The sequence below is a fragment of the Pteropus alecto genome, unplaced genomic scaffold (genome assembly GCF_000325575.1).
Source record: "Pteropus alecto unplaced genomic scaffold, ASM32557v1 scaffold78, whole genome shotgun sequence".
Taxonomy (NCBI): domain Eukaryota; kingdom Metazoa; phylum Chordata; class Mammalia; order Chiroptera; family Pteropodidae; genus Pteropus; species Pteropus alecto.
The window spans coordinates 6,443,324-6,462,344 of record NW_006443124.1 but is presented as its reverse complement, the minus strand read 5'-3'; the positions used below and the strand labels follow the sequence as shown (position 1 = coordinate 6,462,344).

Sequence of the window (19,021 nt, the reverse complement as noted above, 5' to 3'; positions counted from 1 at the left end):
GTACAAAAATTCAGGTGAGAGAAAAATATTCTGAGCCCAGAGCAAAGGGAAAAAGACTGGGCGAAAATTCAAAGACATTTTGAGGTGGAGAAGAGGGAACTTTGAAGGCCACTGAGATGAGAGTGAGGGGGCTTAGCTATTAGGAGTGCTGAAGGAATGGGGGGTATCTTAGTGAGGGGCTGTTTAGTTTCAAGGGACGGAAATTCAAACTGGCTTAAGTTAAATGGTGTTGATCGGAAGGCTACAGCAGTTTGTAGCAGATGTTGCGGTTGCCCTGCTCAAGTCCTCTCAGTACCCACCTCTACATGCCAGAGACTGCTTACTGCAAACACCTGGGACTCTGCCTGAGAGCTTTGTTCTGGAAACAGGAGCACACTTGGCCTCTGTGCAGGGAAAGTGAGAAATACCAGGGAGTTAATGGCTCAGCTCTGGAAGCAGCTCTCAACAAATGACCGAGCGTGTGTGTAGCTGGGCTCCCTCACCCTCAGCAGGGACAACCTTGAGGCACCTAGCACATTGTCTTCCAGAGTTCCCAGCAGATCTGAGCTCCTGTTGTCCATGTTGTAACTTAACACCTTATAAGGCACCTGTTAGTGGCCTTCGTCCTCTCTTTGTCTCACTTCCTTACTCCCCTCCAGCATTTCCTGGAATCACCTCCCAAATAAACAATTTGCCCTCGAACTCCTGTTGTAGGGTCCCTTTTGGAGGAACCCAAACCAAGGCAGACATCTCACAAAACAAGATCTTGCTTGTTGGAAAGACAGAGACTGCTTTTCAAAGAGCAGCATTGAGATGAAACACCTACAAGATGCTTTTCCCTCTTATAGTTCTGGTAATCATTATGCTAACATTCCCTGTCTCTTTTTCTCTATCTTCCCCAAAACTGCCTTCTACTTGCCTACTTTGGTATATGCCACAGTCCCTGCTCTGTCACTTATGCCCCTGAACTCATCATGTCTGATGTATCTGAAACAGCTTCCTAAACTGTAAAGTGCTGAGCAAATTGAACAGGTGAGGAAGAGGGGAAAAGAAGAAAGGGGAAGAAGAATTTAAAAAAAAAAAAAGGAAGATGGAGGCACTAGAAAGTAGAACATGTAATGCAGAGTCAAATACAGAAGGCAAGGGCAGGGTGAGGGAAGGCAGATTACAAAATGCAGCCAGAGCTTGGGTGCTGAGGTTTTGTAGGAAGCCAGTGTAGAAATAAGGCCTGTGGAAAGCAGATATAGGCCTTAGATTGTAGCTGGTTCTTCAATTCCCCTAGGCTCCACCAGGCTGGCATGTGGCAGACTGGAGCTGCGGTACCAATGCTGGGCAACTCACAGCTGTGCTGGGTGACGCTGTGGGGCCTTTCTTCATTTTCTTCTTTGGCTTCTGTATCCACTGGCATTTAACAGGATGGTGCTGGGACGGGTGGCTCAGAGGACCTGCAGAACTGAGTCGTGTGCTCTCCTGGGGTGTGGCACTCCAAGCACAAGGATCCATCTCTGGAACTGGCCTGCAGACCACAGACACACAGTATGGGCTTTCTTCAAGGCTGACATCCTGGGCTAGGGCAGGGCTCAGAGTGGGACTGGGGTGTTTGGGGAAAGCAGGGTGGGTCAAATGTCAGCAAGAGCAACCTAGCCCTCTGGGCTTCCTGGGGAGATAAGGCAAATGTGATGAACAAAGAATGCAGGGGTGGCCCGATTGAAAGCTCCCCTTGCCCTTTTCCCAAGAGGAGCCTTTGTGCTTCATGCCTTCCTGGAATCCTCCTGGGAAGTTGGACCCGAGAAAAAAGACTGAATTTGAGGAAAAGGGCTGGGTTTTCTGCTTCTTGTGGTTGGGAGGCAGAGAATCATCAGTACATAGAGGAAACAAGCCTGGGGAGAGAGAGGTAAAGGGCTCAAATCATAGAGTGAGACCATTTTGGATGGGGAAAGATTCTTTGTTGTGTTCATGAATTCATGCATGTATTCATTCATACATTCATCTACTTGCAGGCATTTCTTAGATGCCTAGGAGGTGCTGAGCTCTGATGCACAAAGCTCTCTGCTTGCTTGTCAGGTTGCTGCTGCCCCTGGGGATAGCTCCCTGACTGTGGTGAAACCAATGTTTTCTGTTCTCTGAGGAGCAAATTACAATTGTTCAGGCACAGTGGGTAGGTATAAATTTCAGACTGCTGCCTGTGGAGGGAATGAATTTATCAGGGCAGGAGGCCTGGCAGGACATGCAAACCCCCCGGCCAGTACTTTCCTGCCCATCCTCCATACTCCCTGTTCCATAAGGGAGGGCACACTTGTGTCTTTTGAAGCAGGTCCCTTTTATGTGGGCAGTCTGTGTTTTTGCTTCCGTAGTTCTCCACTGCAGTACCTTTCAGTCCACAGAATGGGAGAGATTTGTAGGATGAGATGTTTTTTCTTTTTTCATCCTTTCTCTTTCTTTTCCTTCTAGTATTTCCTGAACCTCTACCAAGAGCCCTGCACTCTGCTAGGTGCCTTCTTTAAAGCTGTTGAGGAGAAATGGTGCTTTCCAAACAAGAAGTATTCTGTTCTTCTCTCTGGCCTCAGGGAGCTAGGCAGAGATGTTTTTCTTCCCTCTTTTTTTTTTTTCTTTTTTTCTTTTCTCTGCCTCAGTTCTGTTCTCTGAGGTCACAAAAGCTGGCCTTTGGCTCCCTCCTTGGGGAGTCCCTTATAACCCTCCCTTCCTTTCTCCACTTTCTCTGGCATCTCTGAGCCAGAAGAAGCTGAGGCACTATGAGTCTTGCTATGTGTGTCTGTGTCTATCCCATTAGCACTTTGGTCACTTTAGGGCCTCTGAGAGCCAGGGCACTTTCTATCTCCCAGAGGAAACAGAAGCTACTCCAGCCTTCTGGATGCCAAAGGTTCCCTCCCACGTGGCTCCTGCCTCAATAACCTACCCTTATTTGTGTGTGAGTGTGTGTGTTGGGGGGTTGGTTTGTTTCTGCCTCAGGCACATTTTCTCTGTAATTTTTGGAACCCAAATATAAGGGAAATCTCATTTGCTCCGTTCTGACTCATTTACAATTAAATACACTTGTTCCCATCTGTGTCTGTATACATCTGCATACATTTGCTATAGCATCGCTCTTAATTTTGGAAAATGATGCGGCTGGTGTTATTTTTACCCTGACTGTCAAATTGGCTGAGAAGACCAGTGGGTGTTCACCCACCCAGTGACAACCCCCACCCAGGCCTGTTCCTGAGGGAAGATGGTGACATTTCTTCCATGGATGGGACATGCAGACCACTGCCCAATACTGGTCTTGTGATTGCCTATCTCATAGGGTCCAGTTGCTAGGACTGGGCATATTCCGGTCCATCTCAGTGCCAAGGCCTCACTGATTACAGAGATGGGCCTTGACTCCCTAGGCCACTTGCTGGCAGCTGCTGTGACAAGCATTGAATTTGGAGGTGGGAGTGGGGTGGCTTGTGACTCTCAAGGAAGGTAACATTGAGGAAACACTGCCAGGTCATCTCAGCCCATTCCCTCCTAGGCAGGGGGAAGTGAGGAGCTGTGTTTACCATTCAGAGGGATGTGGTGGCATGCGTGGGTGCCTGCTTCACCTACGTACCTAAAAATACCATACCATGGTTAGCTACTGCTTTTTTGTTTTAAAAATCCGAGTTACATCATAGAGATATTCACATTTAATTAGATGGTAGTGCCTGTCAGCACACTTTGAGCCCTTTTGATATTATCTCATTGAACAATTTTATTTATACTTAAATGTTAAAATAAAACTTGGTCAACAAGAATTATAGAATGTAGAAAATAAGATGTCGATTGTTGCGAATCAGAAAAAAGTTAATATCAAAAATCATTTGAAACAATACTCACTTTCTGCTGACCCACAACCTTTCTTGGAAGTTGTGTGATGGGCAGTGCTGCTGCTGCTGTTGATAAATAAGTCAGATCTTTTTAGGGAAAGGCTGGGTTTTCGTATTTTTTCTGTGCCACTTCTGTGATCTTGGACTCCATACTTCATATTGAAACAACTGCACTCCTAAGAGACTTAGGATGATGCCAGAATCATCCAGAGTGCCTTTCTATAGAGCTATGTAAAGGCCTCTTAGGCTCAGAAACAATGATTCCTTGGACACCAGTTAAAACTGAGGTTCTTTTTGTACTTGGCATTGTCTTGAGCCGATGGACTCCACAGAGGTGAAGAAGCTGCTCCGTGCCTTCAAAGAGCTTAATGCTTGGCCAATATTTCCAATCTAAGGATCAGTTAGTTTTTCTCCTCCTGTTAGTTCCTGGATATCTGCTTTCTCCATTGAGAGTCTCTATCCAAGATTCCTTGATTGGTCAGGGTCTAATCCCATGCTTAGTTTGAGTGGTCAAGTCTGAGAGGTTGCTACACGCACACACACTCACACACTCATACACAGAGTTATTAATCATTTTTGGCACTTCTGGGCAGAGTCAACTTCTCTTTACCCAACCAAAGCTATTATTCGTGCCCCCCTTTGCCTAGCTTCTAACCCTACAATGCTTCTTAAAATTTCCTCTTTTGCCTGGTTAACTCCTTGCCATCCTTCGGGTCTTGACTTAGATACTACTTTCTCCAAGAAACCAGATAGGGCTGGGTGGCCCTGCTCTGCGTCCACACAGCAGTGTAGTGTAATTGCCTGGAGATATGTCTACATGCTTTCTGCAAGCAAGAGCTGTGTCTGTCTTATATACTTCGTTCCTAGAGCAGAACCTGATGCTTGGTAGCTGTTCTACAAATATATATTAAATGAATGAATGAATGCATTCATAAACTAAGTCAGTTTATGAATAGAACCTAAGCTCTATAAAGTAATCTCCATCCAGTTCACCCTATGGGAGAAACCAGTTTCCTTAAAAAGAAACCGATATTGCATATGTAGAGATAAACATCTAGAGTGATTTACCCCAAAATGAAATGTTAATGACAGTAATGATTGAAAACAATCTGCGGTAGCAGCATAACAGATGAATTTAGTTTTCTTCTTTTTACTTGCGTATTTTCTAACTTTTCTACAATGAGACATTCATAAAACAAAAGAAGTTCAAAAAGTATATACTGTGCACAATTACATAACTGTCTTAAATGTTTTTACAAATTTGCTTTAAATGCCTCTTTTCCTTTCCAAGAAATAATAATAATGATAAATAATGTTTATTAAGAGACTGTTTTGTCAGTATTATCCCCTGAGGAAAAGACGCCAAGATGTGATTAGGCATGCAAGAGATTAAGGGAAGAGCATCTGTGAAGGACAAACCTCTCAGGGGAAGATGGCGAGAGTCTTCTGACTGTGACGCAGGTTCTACAATCTGGAAAAGAAGATGGACAATAACGGAAGAGCTTCTGACTGAAGTACAGTTCTGAAAAAGTCTCAGTCGGGCTGATTGAAAGTCCCTGAGCAAAGGTTGCCTCTCAGATGAAAGGATAAATAAAATCTGGTAAATATGTCCTGTGGAATATTATTCAGCCTTAAAAGGAAGGGAATTCTAACACATGCTATAAGGTGGCTAAAACTTGAAGGCATTATGCTAAGTAAAATAAGCCAGACGCAAAAAGACAAACACTATATGATTTCACTTTTATAAGGTACCTAGAGTAATCACCTTCATAGAAATAGAATGTAGTATGGTGGTTGCTAGAAGCTGGTGGGGGGTGGGAAATGGGAAGTTAATGTTTAATGGGTATGGAATTTCAGTTTAGGAAGATGAAAAAGTTCTGAAGATGAATGGTGGTGACAGTTTCACAATGCTGTGAATGTACTTAATGCCACCGAACCGTACACTTAAAAACAGTTAAAGTGGTAAACTTTATGTTATGTATATTTTATCATGCGCAGAAAACTGTTGCCTATCAGAGGAGTCCCGTGTCGGGCAGGAATGGTCCAACTCTGGTACCCCTGCTATGCTCAATCACAGGCTGAGAGAAGCCCAGAGAAAGCATGGCTTTGATGTGGACGCTGTGATGGATCCCAAAGTCAGTGAACTCTGCTTGCTACAATAGCTCTCTCAAAGAGAAATCCCAGCAGCACATCTCCATGGCTGCCATAGCTGTGTAATGCCTCTGGAGTCAGACCATGTGTGTTTCAATACCCAGCTCTGGCACTTTTTGGCTCTGTGACTAGGGACAAATTATTTAACTTCCCTGTACCTTAGTTTCTTTATCCAGGAAACAGGGGTGTTGATGTTAGTACTTAACTTATAGAGTGTTACATGAATGAGATAATATATGTAAAGTGCTTAGAACATTGCCTGTCATAAAGTATGCTGTTTGTAAAAATTTGCTAGTATCATCATGAAGCATTTTCTATGATATAGCCACCATGATAATGCTTTACAGAGACTGTTTCAAAAGAGCTTCCGAGTATCTCTAAAATTCAGCCAATAATCTCTCCATTTAGAGATGGGGAAACTGAAGCTTGGTTAGACCACACAGTCAATAAGAAGTAGAGGGCTGAGGAGGTCACAGGTGGCCCAGCTGGAGAGTTCAGATCAACTACTAGACAATGCTGCATCCTGATCAGCCCTTTACCTGTGGTGTTGGCTCTAGCTCCAGTCTAAGATAAGGGTTCCCTCCTGATCCTTGTCTTCAAGTATAACATCTTTATCATGATCATTATCAAAATTGCTGTCATCTTCAGTATCATTGGCATCAGCATCATCCAAAAGGACTTTATTAAAGCATCTAATTACACATTCTGCAGTTCTGTATTTTAGACAATAATACCTAGACTTCCAGAAGCTTAGCGACTAAAGCTTGGATGAGCATGTTGCGGTCTCCCAAATAACAGAATAATGGCACAGCTAGAGAGCACCTTACTCCTAGTGGTTTCTCCTTGGGCAGGCTGCTGGACCTCCCTGAGCCTCACTGATATATGAAACCTACTTTCCTTTCCCCCAGACCCTAGTGAGATAAGGTTTGAGGACATGTCTGGTTGAGTGTGCAAAGCACTGTGCAAACTTTAGCTGGCACTTCTCCCAGACCTCTTTGATTAATCCCGCCAGAGTCAATAGTGAGAATGCTTCTGTACTTCTCACCCATAGATTGGTGAGATGTATAGCTCTTTCCAGTTTGGGATACATAGATGGTGAAAAACAGGGTCTTTTGGCCATACCTACGCCTTTTGTTTTTAGTTATCGGAATTTAATAGGGTGATGTTTTTCTGGTTCGGCCCATAGAAAGGGGCTGCCTGTCTGCTGCAGGTCTAGAGTTATGACAACCCCTCTCACCATTGCCATAAAAATGATTACGGTTTTCTAATCCATGTTTCTCTGAACCACATTTTTCTATGTAGTCAATCAACAAACATTAGCAAAGCACCTACTGTGTGCTGGTTACTCTGTTGTGTGCTTGAGATAAGGAGGTAAATGGATGCCTTTCTTTAGGAGCTTGCAGATGTGAGCTGGTGGGGTGTGACAGGTAAACATATCATTGCGATCAGTGAGGTGAGCCTTGACAGAGGTGTGTACCAGGCTTGAAAATCTGAGAGGATTTCAGAATCTGGAGAATAAGTGTGGGGGCAGGGTTGTAGGCAGCTAGGAGAAGAGGAAAGTCATTTCAGGCTGAAGTAATTATGGGGTTCAATTAGCAAGGCAGGTCTCAAGACCTCTACAGACCTCCATCTCTCCAAAGCTCAGGAAATGAATGCAGGAATGGAGTGGGAATGAGGTTGGAAAGGTATGCCAGATTCTGCGCCTACTATGTGCTAGACATTGTTTTAGGTATTGGGGACAAAACAGTAAACAAGACAGACAAGGTCCAAGATGTCACATCCTAGAGGGAGAAGACCAACAATAAGCAAATAGACAAACAAATAAATAATTTATAGATGGTGACATGTACTGCGAAGAGAATACAATAGGTGATGGGATAGAGAGTGACTATCCAGCTACCTTAGAGTAGGTAGTCAGGGAGGTCAAATTGAAGAGGTGACATTTGAGTTGAGATCTGAATGCACTGTCACAGGGAATCATGGAAGAAGAGACCCCCAGGAAGGGTAAAACTGGTAGAAAGGAGCAGATCCCAAAGTGTCCTGGAGGACAGGCTAAATTTTTTATAACAATGAAAAGCCATTTGAGGTCCTGGTGTTGTAGGCCTCAGCCTCCATGGAGACACAGGACACCTTCTTCCCAACCCTTAAACCCAAGACCCCTTAGAGGGCATGGCAGTCAGAAGACACTGCCCACTACCATGTAAAAAGGGCTTTTGTTCCAAGAGCGAGACATTTGAGTGAAAGTTCAAGGTGAGAGCAAAATGTTGAGGGAAAATGATAGTAGTCAGGGCATCACATCCTCTCCTTAAGCAAATTAATGAAAGGAATAAATGATGTGCACCACATTTTGGCCCATGAGGCAGAGGAAACTGAGTTCCCTGGTGTGCCCAGTACTGGAGGCACTGATGGGTTGTTGCTCAGCACAACAGGGAGATGTCTTCCACATTTATAGCTCCTGCCAGTCCTGGGCTGGGCTGCAGGCTGTGGGCAGAGGCAGTAATAAGGTGGCCAATGTCGTTTGCTAAACTGTTGCTCAACCTAGACAATCCCAAGAGAGATTTCGTCGAGGATATAATGCCCACTTTCCATAGGATTTGCTCTGTTAGATAAAGTGTGGCATGTTGTGGAGGTTCAGCCCAGTCTCCTCTCTGTGTCCAGAGAAGTTTCTAATATTCCATCTGTCCTGGTTTCTCTCCTGCTTGAAATTCTTTAGCAGTTCCCTGCTGTCCTCAGAATGAAGTTCAAAAGAATTTATTAGCATGAAATGATTCTAATCCTGGTCACTTCTCCATTCTCTTGGACCTCGTTTTACCTTTCTACATTGTAGGCTAGCCATATTGAATACATTGCTTTTTCCCAGAATCCACTATGTTCTGTTGCCTCCATGCCTTTGCACAGGCTGTTCCTTTATCTGAAATGCCTTCTTTCCCCTTCTGACTTCCCTGCACTTGGCTAATTCCTACTTCTCCTTCAGGCCTCAGCTTAGATATCAGAAAGCCTTTCCTGATCCACAGAGCTGGAGCTGAAACCCAGTGGGTCCACAGCACTCTCCTCTTTTTTTTTTCCCTCCAACTTTATTGAGGTATAACTGACAATCTCCCTATCCAGTTTTGCTAATTTAACTATTTACATGCAGCTCATCCTCAGGCCTCCTGAGTCCTCCCAGACTATACCAGGCTTCCCTATATCTTCTCACGTTATTTTTCTTGCAGAGCTCATATCACAATGGGTAATGATAGGTCTGTAAGAGTGTTTAATTAGTGTCTGTCTCCTCCACTAATCTGTAAACACCATGGGGGTATTTGCCTTGTTTGTTTAGCTCACCATTGTATCCTGAGAGCTTGGCACATAAATATTTACTAAATGAATGAATGAATGAATTCCTCCCCCAATACCTGGAGCTTGCTCTCAGCATAGCACTTTGCTTATGATAAGAGCCTATGTACTTCTCTGTCTCTCTCTAGCTGTCTTGTAAGCTCCATGAGGGGTGGAATGTTTTGCCTACTGTGATGTCTCAGTGCTTGACACATTGCCTGGCAATTTGGCACTCAAAAAATATTTTTGAATAAATGAATAAATGAGTGAATGATGGCAGGCACTCACTCATGCTCCTTTACAATTCATTCTTTATACTGCAAAGTGACCTTTTAAAAATGCAAATTAGATCAGGTTCACTCTACTTTTTAATCCCCCAAGGGTTTTCCATTGTTCTTAAAGAAGAACCCAAACTCCCTACCATCTCTTACCTCCTTCTCTGACCTCATCTAGTACTACTCTTTTTCTTATTTACTACCTCTCAGTACACTGGGCTTTCTTCTGTTCCTTGAACATGCCAGGCTTATTCCAACCCTACGGCCTTTGCATTTGCTATTTCCTCCTCTGGGATATTCTGCCCCATCAAAGGGCTCATTCTGGTCATTCAAGTCTTAGCTCAAACATCACCTTTTCAGTAAGGCCTTTCCTTACCATTTTCCTAAATGAGCACGCCTCCTTCCCATCACTCCTAGCACTTACCCCTATCTGAAATCATATTGTTCATTTAAGTATTATGTATTGCCTTTCTCCCTCTCTAGAATGTAAATTACATGAGGGCTGCCCACTACTGTATCTCCAGGGTCTAGTACAATGAGTATCACATAGTAGATTGATTGAGCAAATGAATGGATGAAAGAAAGAATATGATAATAGCCTTCTGTGATGGAGGGGTTGGTCCTGCCAGACTCAGAGGCAGACAGAAGAGTGATTTATTATGATTAAAAAAGCTAGATTGGTAAGGACTGATAGAGGGAGCCAGGACAAAATGTAGGTTTGCCAGATTCCACTGTGAGCTGATGGAGTCCAGGAATCCCAGGGTCAACTCAGCCTTGACTCAGTCAACCCAGAATCAAATTCGCCCTGGGTAAACGAAAAACAAAGGCTGCCCTAGCTTCCACTTTAAGTTCATCTATATTTGGAATGCTCATATGGGGGACATACAGGGACATGTCAAGGTTCCTGAAAGGTGTATCTCTCTGCTGTGTTCTGACAGATTTTCTTTTTCTCAAAGTTTCTTGGAATTCAGAAAAAACTGTTACGTAACAGAAGCAATGAATGGGGACAAATGACTCATTCATCACTACATTGGAGATCTAAAGTGTATTAATTTAATTTGGTTTATATTACAATGCAACAATTCTTATTTTGATAGCACTTTTCATACTCCTACAAATATCTAAAAATGCCAGACAAAAAAAGAATTTTTAGAATGGTGAATACAAAGAATCAAGTTTCCATAATAAAGCCCACTGATACTTTAAAGAGAATAAAGCACAACCTCCCTTCTTGAGCCCTCTCCCCTTTTTAAAAGACTTCTTTTTAGATATCATTTTGCTTGGTTGTCACCGTCTAACTTTTCTCCTTTCAGATTCTCTTTCTCCATTGTTATCAACAAAAATACGAGCATGAAAGGGGCAGGAAATGTTTGTTTTTGTGTACTTATCTTTGATCATATCAGAGAGAAAAGAATCGTGAACATCCGCTGACTGATTTTAAGAACGAAATGTTGATTTTGTTTTCTGCAGGGAAGATGAATAATATGAATAAAGAGAACCTTATACTTCATAAGTATCAAGGGCCTAAGTCTGGTCTTTTATTTAAAATTTAACTCACAGTTAAAGCCAGCAGCGACCTCTATTAGAAGAGGGCTGGAAGGAAGGCAAGTGAGCCCATCCTGACCACCTCCAACCCCACCACCAAACCCCCCAAGCAACCCCGCTTGTCAAACTGCTTGAAGTTATGCTAAAAGACAAAATATACACAGCATAATAACCAGGCATTTAAATTATAGTATAGTCTTGACATGAAAACTATTTTGAATGTGGTTTTTCAAAAAAGAGTTTTTTAAAAGTCATTGACATTTCAGAGGCTAAGTGGTGGTGGTTAAGAGCCTGGTTCTGGATTCTGGCAGATCTAGGTTCCAGCACTGCCATATACTTCCAGTGTGACCCAAGCATCTTTTCTCATTTATAGAGTGATGAATACAATAGTAACTACATTAGGATTGTTGAGAGACATGTATAAAATGTGCAGCTCTTAGCACAGAACATGGCATGTACCAAAGACTTAGTAAATATGAGCTATTATTACTCCTAGTCATTGAGTGTTAAAATAATTATTACTGTATGAACAAATGAATTAATGAACAAATTTTAAGTATACTTTGTTTTCTGTTCAAGTTTAGACTAGGTATCAATGATTCTCAATTCTGGCTGCACATTAGAATCACCCAGGGAGATTTTAAAAATGCTTAGTCCCTACCTAAGAATAGTTGACTCCGAGTCTCTGGGGGTGGTTCCTGGTATCATATTTTTAAAAAGTTCTCAAGGTGATTCCAATGTGCAGCCAGAGTTACTGAGCTACACAGAAATGAGGAAAATACCCTGATGTTAACTAATAATAAATAAAACTGCCAGGGTGGGCAAGGCTTTACTGCTTTCCCCCAACCCATCTGAAAAGGAACTAAAAGGCAACTAGGGCCACTAGGCATCCAATTGCCTTTGACCCTGATGTGGTCCCACACTTTAGTTTTGCCTTTAGTTTTATTGACTCTTGTTCAGATCTGACCCCCTTTGTTGGCTTTCCCCAGGCTAAGCCAAGAGTCCCTTTGATTTCTTCTATGGAATTTGCTGGGGGAAAGGGCACTCATCATTTCATGGCTATGACAAGACATAAAGATTTTCCAACCTTTCATTTCAAAGCTGCCAAATCAGTTCTTATCTTTACCATTCTTGGATCTTCACTCATTTTGGTTCTACCTTCCTTAAGGATTGTGGAGTGCCTCAGATGAGGTCACATCCAGGTAAGTGCTTTATACACTGTAAAGCTATTATTTAACAGCACAACATAGATAAATGATAACGAAGCCTTCATAATATAGAGAATCTCTAAAATGATCTCTCATAGTTCATCTTTATTGACATTTTGACATTATTTTGTGTTACTTTTTAGAATAGTCCATAAAGTCTTGCTGATTGACTTTTACTGTTTTTTTCCTTAACACTCTCAGTGCAGCTTAACCCTCGTCATTATGTGCACTGTGTTCAGTAAGTTGAAACCTGAAGTTTCAACCCAAATGCCATCAATTGATATTAGTGACCAAATCCTTGGTTTCAATGACACTTGATATTCCTCCTATATCTATGGCCATTTATTCTTTCGTCAGAAATATTTAAAATGCACTTTATGTTCCAAGCACTGTGCTAAATTATAAGAGCAGAAAAGTGAAAAAGTAAGACAAGATTCTTGTCCTCATGGAGCTTATAGCTTAATGGAGGAGACAGAAAATAAACTAGTAGACAATTTCAGAGAAGGATGAATACTATAACGAATACAAATGCAGTAATTTGGTAGGGAATGACTGGGGTGTTGGGGAGTGTGGTCAGGAACTGATCAGGTGATGTGAAAATTGGCCCTCAAGAATGGGAAGTGGTGGGGAGGGATAAATAGGCAGAGCACAGAGGACTTTCAGGGCAGTGAAAATATTTTGTATGATACTATAATGATGGATCATGTTATTACACATATGTCTAAACTTGTAAAACGTCCGTGAGTGAGCCTTAATGTAAACTATGGTTTTGGGGTGATTATGATGTATCAATGTAGGTTCATCAGTTTTAACAAATGTACCAACTCTAGTAGGGGATATTGATAATGGGGGAGGCTATGCATGTATGGGGACAAAGAATTTATGGGAAATCTCTATTTTCTTCTCAATTTTGCTGTGAACTTAAAACTGCCCTTAAAAAAAAGTCTTTAAAAAAATGGCTTAAATGTTGGAAAAAAACAATATAAGTGATCTCAAAAATTTAATACATAAATAGGCACTAAATAAAATATTTTATTAACAAAAAGAATAAGAATAAGCCAAGCTGAAGAGTTAGGGCAAAGAGATTTCCAAGTAGTGGGTACAGCAAATGCCAAGCCCCTGCTGTGGGAAAGGAATTGGTGCATTTTAGGAAAGGAAAGGAAGGCTCTGGGTTGCAGAGGGGAGCTCAGTCTCCTGTTCTGGCTTGTCTTCCTCTCAAATGTTGGTCCTGGGTCTCCACCTCTTCTTGCCATATATTCTCCAGGTGCAGATGACTCCCACAACTCTAGTTCCACTTGGAGCCTTTCCTGAGTTCAGATTTGGATATACTCTGTGTACAGGATATCTCCTCCTAGATGTTTGGTAGGCCCTAAAACTAAGTAGCTCTTTGTCTGCATTGTTTTTCACCCCCACTCCTACGTGCTTTACCTCCAGGGCTCATATGGGTAATTGGCACCACTATTTCCTCAGGCTGATCAAGTCTGAAACCTTTACATCCAACGACTGGCAAGACTGAGGATCCTCTGTCCTTCTGCATAGCTCCCAAATCTACTCACTTCTTTCCATCCCACTACATTTGTATATTACATACCATCCTATATACAGAAAACCTACAAGTACCTCCATATCCCTTCCTGCATGTAACTACTATAACACTTCACTGTATATCTTCACAGACTTATAACCATTCATTCAATTGAGTACCTGCTACCTACCAGGCACAGTTCTAGGTGCTAGAGCCACAACAGTGAACAGAAGAGAAGAATATCTGCTTTAACTGACACATGCATTCAAATAGGGAAGACAGACAAGATATTCTATGTTAGGTGGTGACAAGTGCTAGAAAGTACATTAGGGTAAAGAAATAAAATGGAGAGTGGAGGGAGGGGAAGTGGGTGCTAGCGTTAATTTATGAAGGTGGATAGGGAAAGCCTCTAGGACAATTGAGCAGAGATCTAAATGAATCCATGGAGTGAGCTAAGGGGCTGTCTGGGGGAAGATCATACCAAGCAGAGGGAACTGGAAATGTAAAGGTCCTGAGACAGGAAAGTGGTTGATGTGTTAAGGGAATGCTTAGGATCCTGGTGTGGGCCGGAGTGGAAAGATAGAAGGGAAAAGCCAAAGATGAGTCTGAGGTTGATGGGCAAGATCATGTAAATTTTATTCAGAGTGAAATGGGAAGAACTGGAGGGTTTTGAACAGATGATACATTTTAAATGGCTCAGCTGCTATGAGAAAAAAGCATTAAAACAAATATGTATTCATTGTTTAAACATAAAAGGGATATTGTGTGTATTGCTTTACAATCTGCTTTTTTTCAAAGCAAATTTTTAAAAAACAAAATACGGTCATGTTATCTCTTTGTTTAAAATCCTTTGTGGCTTCCCATTTCCCCTCACAATAAAGTCTAAAGCCTTACAAAGCCCTGTCTAGACTGGCTTCTGCCTACCTTACCAGCTCCCAAATCACAGTAGTTCTTTTCCTGGAATGGGATTCAGGGTCTTCGAATGTTCTTGCCCCTTGGTTTAGAGTCAAACTCTTTCCTTTCTATCCACCTTGTCAATGTCTTTTCTAGATCCTGCTTATTAATTCTTTCGTCTATTTAACCAGTATTTATTGAGAGACCTACTATGTGCCAGGTACTATTCTAGGTCCTGGAACATAGCGCTGAACAAAATAGACAAAAATTCTGGCTCTTGTGGGGCTTAAATTCTAGTGGGAGGAAGACAGGGGAAAACAATAAGTTAAAATATGAATATATACATATTCATATATAACTATAAATATATATGTAACTTTATATGTCAGATGGTGATACACCCTAAGGAGAAAAATAAAGCATGTAAGGAGGAATGGGATATGAGGGAATGGGTTACAACTTGCAATTTCAGGTAGGGTGGCCAAGAGGAAGCCTCACTGAGAAAGTGACAGCTGAGCAAAGACCTGGAGGAGGTGAGAGAGTGAGTCAAGCAGATATTTGGAGGAGAGCATTTCAAGCAGAAAGCAAAGGCCCTAAGGTACGAGTCTGCCTGAAGTGTTCCAGGAACAGTGGTCTAGAAATAGTAAAGAGGCCAGTGTGTCAGAGAAGTGTGTTGGGGGCAGGTGAGCTCCAGACGCCCTTATAAGGACCTTGCCTTTTATTGTGAGTGAAATAGGAGCCATTGGAGGGTTGTGAGCAGAGTAGGAGTGACATGACACATTCTGACTTACATTTTAATAGGTTCACTCCAGCTACTGAATTGAGATTAGACTGAGGGAAGCAAGGGCAGAAGTAGAGAGACCAGTTAGGAGGCTCCTGTAAAATTCAAGTTAAGTGATGATGATGGCTTGACTCAGGATGGTAACAGCAGAGATAGTCAAAAGTTGGTGGATTCTAACTATATTTTGAAGGCACAGGATTTGCTGAGGAATTAGATATGAAATGTGTGAGAGAAAGAAAATAGTCAAGGATGACTCTAAAGTTTTTAGCCTGAACAACTGGAATTGCCATTTAATAAAATGAAGAAAACTGTGAGATCAGCAGATTTAAACTGAGATATAAGGAAATTAGTTTTGGGCATATAGACAGATAAAGTGTGAGATGCCAAGATGTTTACTGGATATACAAGTGGAGGTATCAAGTAGGGAGCTGGATATGGGAGTTCGGAGTTCAGGAAAAAGTTTAGGTTGGAGTTCAGAATTCAGGAAAACAGTTTAGATTGAGATATAGTTCAGGTTCGTTTTAAGTATGGAGTTGTCAACATACTTAAAACCTAAAGACTGGATGAGATCACCAATGGGTTAATGGCAGACAGAAAAAGAGGTCCAAGGATGGAGCCTTGGACTCTATAACAGCAGTTTTTAAGCTTTTGATCTCAAGATCCTTTTATACTGTTATAAAATTTTAAAGATATCTAAGAGCTTTTCTTTGAGTTTATCTATCAGTGTTTACTGTATTATCATGTTATCATAAATAACATTTTTAAAAGAAAAAATGTTTTCTAAAATAAAGGAAAATTTGGGGAGAATTATCATTGTTTTGCATTTTTGTAAACTTTTTTACTGTCTGGCCTTATAAAAGGTAGGTAGCTGGATTCTCATATAGGTTTCTGTATTGTGTGATGCTGTGTCATACGTCATGTAGACTGTGGAATACTCTACTATACATCATGGGAGGTTGGGAGTGAAAAAGGCAACTGATATTTTAGTGGTATTATGAAAATAGTTTTTGCCTTACTACCCCCTGAAGGGTTTCAGGGGTCCTCAGACTGCACTTTGAAAACTGCTGCTCTAACATTTAGAGGCTGGGAGGATTTGGAGGGAATCATCAAGGAGACTAAGAAGTTGCAGTCAAGGAGGATGGAGGAAAAGTAGACGAGCTTGGTGTCCTGGAGGCCCAATAAAGTATTTTAAGAAGAGTGGTCAAATGAAGTCAACCGTGGATGGAGACTGACCACTAGATTTGACATCATGGAAGTCATCAGAAACCTTGATAAAAGCAGTTTTGGTGGAGAGGTGAGTGCCAAAGTCTGACTGGAGTGGGCCACAGGATAAAGGTCACTTCCTCAGGTCACTGAACCCTAGACTAGGTTAATTTCCCCCAAATCTACTTGTACCTCTTCCATCTCCATTATGACCTTTTTTTTTTTTTTTTGTAGTTTATCTGTTTTAATACCTGTCTCTTCCATTAGATTTTAAGTTGTGTGGGAACTGGATAAAGGCAGTCTTACTCACTGCTGCTTCCTCAGCAAATAGCAAGTGCCTGGAACATAGTGAATACTCACATCTTCCCTAGTAAGCTTTTCTTAGAGGTAGAGAACTGACTCCCCTTAGCTTACAGGACACACTGCAAGTCTCATTACATTCTTTCTACCACCTGACCCTTCTTTTCCCAAAACAAACTTTGCACTTTCATTTTTAGGGTCTATCTTAGTCCATTTCAGCTGCTATAACAAAATACCACAGACTGGGTAGTTTATAAACAACAGAAATTTATTTCTCACAGTTCTAGAGGCTGGAAAGTCCAAGATTAAGGCATCATGTTCTGGTGAGAGCTTTCTTCCTGGTTTATAGTCAGAGCCTTCTTGCTGTGTTCTTACATGGTGTAAGGGGCAAAGGATCTCCCTGGGGCCTTTTTTATAAGGCACAGATCCCCATTCATGAGGGCTCTACCTTCATGACCTAATCACCTCCCAAAGGCCCTATGTCCTAATACCATCACCTAGGGCAGTAGATATTTAACATATGAATTCTGGGGACACAAACATTCAATCTATAGCAGGGCCCCCTACTTAGAAAGGACCCATACTTGGTTTAATGCTCCGCTGTTGCTGTCTTGAAATTGTTAATAATTTTTGAACAAGGGGCCTCACAAATTAAGTAGCTGGTCTCGAGTGAAGTGATGGATATACAAAGTTATGGAGCATAATCCTTTAACTTTGTCACTTGTTAGTTCAAACAAATACTTACTGATTGATCACTATATTATTAGGTAGCCAAGTGTAGTGGGAGAAGCCATGGCCACTCTAGGCAGGGGAGACTTCAGGAGCAAAGACTCTGAAGCCAGAAACAGAATGGGATATAGTTGGACAAGAATGGCTTTGTTAAGGTTTGTCTTTCTCTTGAAGGTTGTTCTCTCCCTTAGTGGTCCTAGTTCCCTTTATTAGCATCTTTTAACTAACACAAACCCATAGTGCTTTGAATTACAGTGAGCCCATTGACCCACAGATGTTAACTGGGCACTGCTTAGGGGATGAGCATTGAGCTGGGTGCTGTAGGGGATATAGATCCTGTCTTCCAGGAGTTTGCATTTCCTGAGGGAGGGGGAGATATGAGTAGTAAAGGCTAAACATGTTGAGGGCTGGTCTCCCTAGCATCGTGCTCAGTGCTCAGCACCAAACCAGCAGTGGATGTTGTCCTGCAGTATTTTGGATTTATAGGCCAATACTGAAATCGATCTCGTTCATTGTCCTATGGTAGAGAGAGAGAAAAAAAAATAACATTAGGGTTTTCTATACCAGGCTGCTTGTGAATACAATATGTGTGTGTGTGTGTATTTAAATTTTTTTTGTAGTTTCTTTTTTGTTGTTTTTTTTGTTTCTTTTTTGAGCATTCACCAGAAAGATAAGGAAGAGTGGGAATAAAATTTCCTAAATGGCCAGGGGGATAGGGGTAGAAGCCAGGTCCTTTCGCTTGCCTCATCAAACGAAGGGATGATTTCTAGGTCTTCCACCTTGCATTATGAGGTCCCTACAGTCGGATTCCAGTGCCACTCTGCCTCATGCTGTGAGACCTCAGTTTCTCCTGTAAAATAGGGGATGGGCCTAGAGGACTTTTCTGGAACCTGTGACACGGGAACACCTGTGGCACTCCTCAGAGGAGCATACCCAGGTCCCTGGGGCACCAGCCGGGGGTGGGGCCTGCGAAGGCCTCTCCTGGATATTCACCTGTGCGCTGAGAGGTGACTCACCTGCAGTCCCCGGCTCGCGGGCTGTTCCAGGAATCACCGCTCCTCCTTCCTCTCGAAGGGTCACTCCCAGCCTGGGCGCCCACTAGGGGCAAGAGATGAGGTAACTCTGGGGTGAAGTGCGGGGAGCAAGAGGTCCTCTTTGGAGTCTTGGCCCGGCGTCGCCAAGCTCTTTTGACTGGGGGCTCGCCCCGAAGCCAGGGAAAGCCGGGCAGCGGCGGGAGGCTCCCGGAAAAGCGCGCCGGAGGGAGGTGT

General features: G+C 42.3%; 1 protein-coding gene and 1 long non-coding RNA gene across 4 annotated transcripts in view; one reads left to right on the top strand and one right to left on the bottom strand.

The window, feature by feature from the left end:
- Positions 1-19,021, top strand: part of CTNNA1 (catenin alpha 1) — a 301,788-nt gene that overhangs the window by 129,549 nt on the left and 153,218 nt on the right. Inside the window, exon 1 of one of the 3 annotated variants that reach the window (XM_015598072.2) lies at positions 18,851-18,869. The exons of 1 other annotated variant lie outside the window; for it this stretch is intronic. The gene's annotated coding sequence lies outside the window, so the exon portion shown is untranslated. Of the gene's footprint in view, positions 1-18,850; positions 18,870-18,994; positions 19,014-19,021 lie in introns of those variants that run through there. One more of the 3 variants, XM_025040777.1, reaches the window with a different exon arrangement.
- LOC112471938 lies at positions 17,272-18,908 on the bottom strand. Its single transcript, XR_003043482.1, has 2 exons — positions 18,770-18,908; positions 17,272-18,270 (listed from the first exon to the last, which is right to left on the bottom strand). It is a non-coding gene; the product is annotated as an uncharacterized LOC112471938 (long non-coding RNA).